Source organism: Amblyomma maculatum, chromosome 4 (genome assembly GCF_055883805.1).
Source record: "Amblyomma maculatum isolate TAMU_Amacu chromosome 4, ASM5588380v1, whole genome shotgun sequence".
Lineage (NCBI taxonomy): Eukaryota > Metazoa > Arthropoda > Arachnida > Ixodida > Ixodidae > Amblyomma > Amblyomma maculatum.
In genome coordinates, this window is record NC_139347.1 from 123,121,120 (window position 1) to 123,131,362 (window position 10,243).

Below are 10,243 nucleotides of genomic sequence, written 5' to 3' on the forward strand. Positions count from 1 at the left end.
GGTGAATAGGTGCTAGCTCTAAAAGTCTTCGATTGGCTCAACTTCAAACTCATCACTTTCGGAGTTCACCGGGATAGATTATGATGGGCCGGACATGTACACTGCCTCTTCTGTCTTCGGTAATTTTTTTTTTCCGATGTCACCGATGTCACCTCACCAGCTTCATGGCGGAAATGGCTTAGCAACAAAGCGGTTTTGTGAAACTCGACAGTGCTGAAATTCACAATCAGAAGTCGTCATTTTACCTAGTGTACTCTGATGAGAATACGACTATTAATCGAATTGAGTAAATGGTTGTATTTTTACTGCAACACATGAAGCATCTAAGAACTATTTGTCAGCACGGACTCACTGGAAGAAATCACGATCCAAGCGTAACTCGTAGGCACAAAGCAGGTGGCCGTTACGTCATGGTATAGCTCGGCAGCTATTGATCGGAGAGGGGTCTTTTTAGAGGTGACCTTGCCGCTTTTTTAAATCTGTATCCGACAATAACAAAACATATGTCGCTAAAGCGACTGTCATGGTGGTATGTACGCTGCATTCTTCTCTGTTACTGGTGTATTTAAAAAGCAGGATTATTATGCTCACTTAGTGCTTAACCATTTTAGTGTAGAACACGAGGTGTGAGAGCTGCCATTACTGCCGATTGCTATGTGTATAATAGCATATTGGTTCTGTTGCCTACCATCCCACGGCCATCTTCTTTGCAGGCTTCAACTGCCGTGGGGAGAAAACGATGTTTTGCTTGGGCAGTGTCCAATCACGCATGCTTCTGGGATGATTATAATTTTCGCTGCCGTACTGGACGGCGCTACTTGTGCTGTGATACCGACTGGTTTGACACCTCTGGAGATCATGGACGCTGTGGATGGGAACAAGGTACAGATCCAGGATTTGTCACTTGCAGTGAGCCTACTTTTCAGTGGCAAATAATAATACACATCTCGTTCACCATACATCTCTTGCTGATGAAAGGAGACTTCTACTGCTTATTTTTTGATCATCGTAATTCAGAGAGCTATATTTGATATAGAACAATAAACACGTCTCGCCCGTCTGCAACATATTCTCTCACCTGCTATTTACAGCCAACATACCTGCAGACGTATTGCCTTGTATGTCCGTTCGACTTTACATCTTCTTTTTTGCACGTACTATTCGGAATAAAAGCCTCAGGGACCTGTCTTCTACAACTGACGGTAATAGCTGCATTATTGAGTCAGCGCGAGAGTAAACAATTAGGGCTAACGCCTTACTAGTCCCAGCATATGAAAACTCTTTCTGGAGGTTTCGTTCCGAAAGTCATTTCATTTCGCTTCCTACTTAGCATGTGTATGGTAGTCATGTTCCGAGCTGCTGGGACGCTAGCGCAGGCCAGAACTGAGTGACCGCGAACTGTGAATCCCAGACCAGGACTGATCTTTATTTTTCCTTCTGGCCGCTATGAGCGTCCGTAAAGTGCCATCGCACGGCAAACGCATCTTTCGGAGCAGAGCGTGCATGTAGGTAGCTACAGAGCAACGTTCTTAGATAAGAACGTTCCTGCGGAGTTTCAATCGGATACAGGCCAAGCAAAAAGCGGCAAACAGCCCTCAACTCAAGAAGAATTTAGGAACTTTTTGCCAGCACGGACTCACTCGAATTAACCATGTTTTAAGCTTTATTCGTAGGTACAAGGTGGTCGGCCGTGACGGTCATGGTAAAGCTAGGCGGCTATTTGTTGGAGGGGGGCCCTTAGGTAGCCGGATGCCACTTTCTTCTTGATCTGTATCCGACTATAGTTTGCAATAGTAATTCGAACCGGCGACATGCGTCATATTCATCATCACCACAAGACTGACCACCCATCTACAGACTAAGCGCCTCTTTCATATCCCTCCAATAAACAAACTTGGCCCTGGGCTAGCTGCATCCATCTGATCCCCGCAGTATTTATAATATCCGGCCACCTATATCTTTTTTTCTCATGGATTAAGGTAATATAAGTGTAATTCTGAAATTCAGGTCCACTGAGCTCATGAAACAACGCGCATGCGTGGCAATTAATTCTAGCGTACCTCCACCGTCCTACATGAGTTCCCCAGTAACGTGATCTTTCTCTGCCCCTTTCCCCTTTTTATACCTTCTAAAGCTTTCTATACTTTTTTCTTTGTTACTGGTGGGACCTCGCATCTCTTATCATCCTGATTACTACAGCTATTGTAAATATGTGCAGTACCAATTCGAAAGTTGTGCTACCTTATTCATACTAGTAATGATCCTGCCCGCCTTGTCTATTACCGCATAAACCTTAGTTTCGCTTATTCGTAGTTTCATTTTACCGCTTTAGGCTATCGACGCCCATAAGAGTATACTAAACTGTGTCTTTATATAACACTTTCTTATGCCAGAGACTTTACGCTTACTGATCAGCTTTCATAGGCGTACTAGTTACGTCTTGTTAATTAGATTAAGGCTTTATAGTGGTGGCGTATTTGAATAAATGTTTCGTCTCTTTAGATATTTCAGGGTGTTATTACTAGTTATCCTGCCGCCTACTTCTTTCCCGTATTCAGTAATGTTGCCTGAAATTATAGCACATTGCTTCTTCCTTAGTGAAGCTGCACATTTGTTAGGTAGCGAGAATCCACTCTCGAAAATGTATTCTCGTTCACCTAATGTGCCAGTCCTCAATAATCGTTTGCCATGAACATCTACTTTCGCTACAGTTTTCGAGTTTTTCTATTAGCATCGCCTCAGGTTTCACGTTACTCATGCTTAACAATAACCTTCTCCTTCAAAGGCAGCCAGCCGTGGATAGTGGGGCTTCGCTCTGCTCATACCGAACACAGGTGTCCGGAGGCTGTTTATATATCGCCTTAAGGTTGTGTTATCGGCAATGACGAAACATATTCGACGATTGAGCAACCCTGATCTGCACGCAGTAGCAAAGACTAAACACAAATGGCCTGCAAAGACATTGCTTGAGATGCCATTATTTTTTTATATCAGTTTTCTTCGCCCTGTTTTGACGAGTTCCAGCATGTAACTGTCAAACGGAAAGTTCTGTTTTCAGCTATTGCTAGTGTGCTTTTTAGTAGAAAACGAGTACTGGCACTACATTTTTGCTGTTTAGATTTTTCCTTCAAATTGCAACCGAGAGTATGACCAGGCATGCACCGGGAACCGGAGGATCTTGTCGGTGAATAAATATCTCCTATGTTACAACCGGCAGCAGCTGTAACGTAAACGCCCACTTTAGAGATGTAAGGCTAGAAGTTTCTAGCTGCTGGGGAGCAAAATGTACACGCAAGCGGCAGGTACACCCATTTTGTAATGCGCAATCTGGGAAGAATGTGCGTGCTCATTGGAACATTGCATAAAACAGCCTTTCAGCGCATAAGTCACCGTGGTCGGCTAGACATGAAACATAAAATTAGACCAGGTTCGTGACTGAGGTGTGCCTGCTGTCTGCATATTTTTTGTTTGATGTTCTGCCTTAGTGATGTAAATTATCCGGGGCCTTACTGAATGCCCTGAGTATCCTGCCTTGCTGCGACCCGGGTGCATCTTAGTGCAGACGCTTTGAAAGAAGGATTGCCGTTTCCAATATGCAGACGAATGGGTGAAAAACCTTTCCACTAGAATTATAGAGGTTCAGAACGACACAGCATGATCTGCTTTTCCACAAGCCTTTTGCAGCCTTCATTTGTCTTGCTATTCACGTATCAGGCTGTGCGCCTGCGACGCCCTTTCTAAAAAATTTTAATGCACAAATTCTTTCTGCATTTCGGCCTGAAGCTGAGATTTGCGTTTCTATACTTGTGCGTTGTCTTGATTTTGCGCTCTCCTTCATATCATGGATCAATGTCAATTTTAACAAGTTTCCACATCGCCAGCTAATGTGTTCCCGATCCTGTGCAGGAAAGTTTAGCGAATCACACGAACTCAGCCGCCAGTTGGCTAAATCCATGCAACCCGTTCTGTGCAGGTGACAGCGGCATTACTTTTTTCGTCCGAGCTACAAGGCATAGTACGCGAGATGCAGCGCACAGGCCGAGGTCTACCAAGCATGCGGGGCATCGCCGTAGGTGGAAGCGTTCTCCAGACATATGTGGCTGAAGCAGCTCGCCAGGAATTTTCCGGGCTCGAGAACTTCCTGAACATATACGGCATGACCGAGGCCTGTGTATTTCTTACCTGTCAACCCAAAACGGACAAGCTCCACACCGGCAGCGACGTTGGCATTCCCTTAGCCATGGTTCAGATGAAAGTAGGTTCGCACATGGTACTCCAAAACAAGGAGACTGTATCACGAAACCTCTTAGTGCGGAGATAAATCTGCACTTTGCTTATGCGACTTAAAAACAAATTTCACACGAATGCCATTTGAACCTTGCGGATCTGCCCGATTCATATATAGCAAGGCTAAAGACCCAATCAGCTAAATACTGGATGTTGATTAGCTTCGGTTAAACCTATTGTGAACCTATTGTGTGTACTCACCTGTGGGGCTGAAACGTGGAGGCTAACCAAGAGAGTTCTACTTAAGTTGAGGACAACCCAGAGGACTACGGAACGAAAAATGGTAGGGGTAACATTAAGAGATAGAAAACGTGCAGAGTGGGTCAGAGAGATAACTCACGTTACCGACATTCTAATGGAAATTAAGAAGAAGAATTTGGCATGGGCAGGACATGTAGTGCGAAGAGAGAATAACCGATGGTTGCTTAGGGTAACAAACTGGATTCCAAAGGAAGGAAAGCGTAGCAGGTGGCGGCAGAAAGTTAGGTGGGCGGATGAGGTTAAGAAGTTCGCGGGGCTCAAGTGGATGCAGCTAGCACAGAACCGGGAGAAATATGGGAGAGGCCTTCGCCTTGCAGTGGGTATAGTCAGGCTGATGATGATGATGATGCTGATGATGAAGCGACAGTTGAACTACGGGGACGCAGAAACGGCGGCTATATGGGCTGCTCGTAAAGTCAGTGGCTAAGCGCGGTGGAGCGCTGATGTAGACACGGCCGCCTAAGCTGTGGTAACCACGCGAAGCACCAGGCGAGGCGAGCGGTGTGTCATGACATCACGCGAATGCGCAGCCGGCGGAGCGCCGGTACCGACACGGCTGCCGTAGCCACGCTAACCGAACGAAATGACATGCAAGGCGAGGCCGGATCCCAGCTGCAGCGATTTTCATGACATGGCTATACTCTCCGGCACCGACAAAGCTGAGGCGCAGCCACGCTGACAGCTTGAAACCTGGCGTAGTGAACATATCGCTTCAAAACGCTCCGCCCAATATTGGTATTCTTTCCGCCCCTATATGTTTGTCACCCCATCTGCACTCATCTTCCTTGTATGGTACCTGACACTAGCAGTATTCTCCAACCCCAAAGTAATTGTTTCTTTGGTGGACTGTTCAGGTGTTAGTGGTTCATATCATATCAGCTAATCTACTTTGCAGACTAAGCTCTAGCCATACGTCTCAGTCGTCTTGCACAACCTTTCCTTGAGAGCATTCCTAATTCATTCTGTGGCAACCTGATTTAGCCGTTTCAGCTTTATTGCGCTTGCTCGGACTGTGTATTATGGCTGAAATAAACCACAAAATGACAACGAATCAAATATATTTAAAGCATAAGCTCTATTAAAAGGGGTGCAACTTTGCATGCATGTAGCCTCGCTGGGTCCGAATGACCTTAATATAAGTGTGGGTGCCCAACGAAATGGGAACCACAAACTGCGCCTTCCGTTCACCGAAAACCAAAATAAAAAGTCTAAAAAATGGCTTTAAGAAAAAGCGGTATAACGTTCGCACAAATTCATCAATACTCCTAATGGTCATGAAGCTCCCGTAGAAATTTGGATCATGGGCTCCAGAGCCTATCCAAAAGGCTGCGATCGGTCGGCCGCCTCGACGGAGTATGGTTTGGTTTGGTTTGTGGTGTTGAGCGTCCAAAAGCGACTCGGGCTATGAGAGACGCCGTTGCGGAAGACCGGATTTTTCGACCACATGTGGTTTTTTAACATACATTGACATCGCACAGCATACGGGTACCTTGCTTTTCGCCTCCATCTAAAAGCGGCCACCGAGTTCGGGATTCGATCCCGCATCCTTGGGAACAGTCGTCAAGCGTCGCAATCACTGCGCCACCTCGGCGAGGCGACGGAGTATGGTACGGCAGCACTTAAATACCTCGAGATTGTTATGACGTTGCACGAAATTGAAGGCGACGCCCTGTATCTGCTACCGATTCGCAATAGCATTCCACTTGATGCTTGCATGAAGAAGGTGCTGACGGCAGAGTCACAGCTAGCGGTTATCGTCTGGCTGCTGCGTGGAGAATTTTCCTGCTTATATAGGGGCACTGAAACTCAATGGAAAGGTGTGCCGGACTCATTAGCCTACAACATACAATTACTTCAAATAGGCCGCGTTAGCGGACAGTACTCACTGGATACGTGCTGCGCCCCGGTTGCTCGCCGAATTGCACGCATTGTCGGCTGACTAACACCTTTTTGAGAGCGTGTGAGTACGCAGAGCACTAACTGGTGTGGGGTTAATAAGATGGCGGGAGGGGGGTGTAATGTCTGATGCAGCGTCTCGCACTGCAGCCGAGGACGGCGCAAGAATGTTGCAGTGGTTGCTACTCCGCCCTGCGTTCAATCAGTAAGCATAAGGAAGCCCACTGCATTCGACCTAGCCCGCGATAGTTGCATACCAGAGAGCATTTTCACTTGTTCATACTTTGAGTGTGTGTGTGCAGTGTTCACCGCACTGGCGCTTGAGAAAAACTTTCTATGCTGGGAATCGAACCACTCTGCACAAAAGAAAACTACACCACGCCTGGCTCGTGAGAAATAAATCAAATGGTAATTCTTGTTTACATTAAGATTGATAGTAGCAATGAAAACTACGGCAAATTTATTTGTAACGATGATTATTATATTTGCGATAGTGATTATAAGGGTAATATTAGCAATGACTAGAAGATGCACTTAATGAAACTAGTCGCGTGAGGTGGCTCCATCACCGCTCTTTAGCACACTTATGCGCGGTCGTGTAACTATTTATTGGGCTTGTTGGTAGGGTCACTTTCACCATTTTGACACCGTTCTGAAACGACATTAGTACGATATGGTGTCGCAAACTTTTCTGAATCCAATGAAATGCTGGCACTTGGGTGCGCTTAAGCGATTACAGAAGAAACTATATTGGCCAGCATGGAGACAGACACAATTATGCCATGCGTTATAAATGAAAGTGTACTGCGCACAAAAGGATAAGGACCAGCAGTGAGCACCACAAGCGCATACTAGTGACTGATATTTATTTGAAAAAAACAACTTATATAGCTTCAACCTGTCATGTCACGCGCAGCCTAAAGGCATGCCTTCATTCTGATACAATCTGATTGCTGGGTCACTTGCGCAAACTTCACCTTTTTCCTGTCAGAAACAGGTCTTCCACACGTAACAACTTTATACACCTTTGAAGAAACCTGCTGATTTTCCGCTGCCATATGCCTTTTTCACTCGCTATACACCTGAATTGCTTCTTAACCTTGTGGGTTTTAATAGTAAAAAACAGTTAAAATCAATCACGCTTGCTATTACTAACTACTCTAGACAGCTTATCTAAAGAAAGCTCCTTGCACAACACAGATGCTTGGGTCTTTACTTTGAATGGTTTCACTTTCTTCCGAACAACATTCTTTTCAACTACTTGACTAGCTTTTTCACCAAACATCCCTGAAGGCAGGACCACGAAACCTCCCTTCTTTAAGCTTGTAGAAGGGCCAAGACATTGTGTTTGAAGAAAGAAACAACTTTCTTCACAGACGTCTTCAAGCTCAAAGTTATTTTGCTCGCATTCCTCCGATTCCGTAGAAGGCTGTCAACATTGTCGAGCAGAAACCACTTCTTTTCCTGGTCAGAAGTCCTGCGCGCCCCTTGCGGGTTCAAGGACAGCAGCTCGTGAGCCGGCACACTAGGCTCAATAGTCAGCTTGGGTTCTTTGTTTAGCACCTCAGTGATCTTTCTCGCTAACGGTGTAGGCCAGTACTGAGACAGAGCCGCCATTTTCCTTGGATCTTGGCCTATCTTTGGGAAGGCGCACTAGTAGGCACCTCCAACAGAATTCCGCTGTCTGGGCTGTGTGCCGCCGTAAGGCTCGTAGCCTTACTTGTCCCACCAATTTGGGTCCTGTCCGGAAAGCAAGCATACGCAGCCAGTCGTGTAAGAGCCTGATTTGAAGCCATAGCTCTGATCTTATAATTTTGCACATGGGCTTAACATGGCCCGCAGACGGCACAACCTAACCGAAAAGAGCGCAAAATTCTGCTGATACTAGTCCCTTCTATAGGCAAAGGCCTAAAACTTTTACGCGACAGGTCGCAGAAACAATGGAGCTGATCACAGTCGAAACGTGACAGTTTGAAGGCCAAACACAGAAGAAAGGGTCCACTGCAGAAGAAACGTAGTTTAGAGAGAGCATTCATGGGCGAGTCGGTCGATCGTGACAAATAAAAGGGTACTGTACACAAAAAGACGAGGACCAGAGGTGAACACAACAAACGCAGACTAGCGACTGATTTAATTTGAAACAATATAACTTATATAGCTTCAACCTGTCAAGTCACCTAAGCTCAGCCTAAAATCCTGCCTTCATTCTGATAAAATCTGTTCGGTGCGTCACTTACGAAAACTTTACGTTTCTTCTTTATACAGAATACCTCAGTCAGCTCACGTGCCACCTGGTTACAGCTCCTCTTCAAAACTTTAGTATCTGCCAACAAAAATAAGAAGAAATATGTAAAGTTAGACCAGAATAAGCTTCTCTGCTCACAGTATTCTCAACGATTATTTATGAATGCACAAAGAGCAGATAAAGTGAACGGTAACACATGCGGGGACACCCTTTCCCTTTCCTGGCCATTCAGAATAAGCCTGGGAGGGCCACTGTTGAGGAATTCGTTAGCGACTTTTTTGTGATTTGTTTGCCTTTTAGTGCCAAAGGACATTCCTTACGTCTTTTTAGGCAATCAGGAACTTCAGGAGGAAATGTGTGTGTGCTCGACAGAAGAAATGCACGCGAAGCGCGTAACAATCACAAGGTTAGAACATAACACAGAAGGAGCTTGACACATATATGAGGTTACAGTAGATACGTGACGTAACATGCCATCGAAATGCGGCAGGTCTCGATAAAATTGCAGTGGCCGCCGCATGCCAGTTCCACACACCAGCGCCATAAATGTTTTGATACGTCTTTCCCAATGCCGCGGTATGGCAAAGGAAAGAAGTTGTGTATCCATCGCGTGAAATATTCGGAAACATTCCATGCCTTAGTTAGCCGTGCAGCATTCAGTGCACCGAGATTAAGGAGTCTTGCTCGAGTGCGACGCTCTTCGAGAAGACGGATACGTGCCTTGTGCGGGCACCCGCAGAAAGTTTGGCAACCGAAGACCAGCCGGATGAATGCATGCAATGCTGTGGCGCAAGGTTTCGAAACGCCCTTTTGCAAGGTCGCCTCCTCTACTGATGTAGTGTCACCAGTGTGTGACTGGCATCACCTTCCGATTAAAAGGGCATTAATAAGTACAGTCAAGGACAAAAGTTTACGGGACGCGAGTTCAGGGGAAAATATTTATTTCTGCTCGGTCGCGTAAATATGGAGAATGAAATTACTTGGTCACGAGGGGACATGCGCGCCCCATTCAGAGAAAAAAAATGCACATGCAAACTAGCGAGGCAACGAAGAAATAAATGTTTTTCCACAAATACGCGTCCCGAAAACTTTTGTCCCTGACTGTACATGCCATAGATCACAAGAGTAATCAGTGGAGCGTTTTATGTGTTCTAGAGCTGGTGTTGTTGTAGCAAGTGTGTGACTAGTATCACCTTCCGATTAAAAGGGCATGAAATAAGTACGTGCATAGATCACAAGAGTAGTCAGTGGAGTGTTTTATGCGTTATAGAGGTAATGTTGTTGTAGCAACCTATGAAACCATTCATGTTACCTTGAGAAGGAACGAAGTAAAGTGAAGACATGTCAAAAGCCCAACACGAGGCAATTCGTCGATTACCAGATGGACAGCGTAAAGCATACTTGATGCGTTTCCGCAACTACCAAATCAAAGCTCATTCCGCATGGAAGACACTGTTGCTAGCTACAATTCACAATGGAAGTTTTAAGAAATTTGGACATACCTCCTGTTCAGCCTGAGTTTCTTCCTTGTTTCCATCCGCACATTCAGTTTCG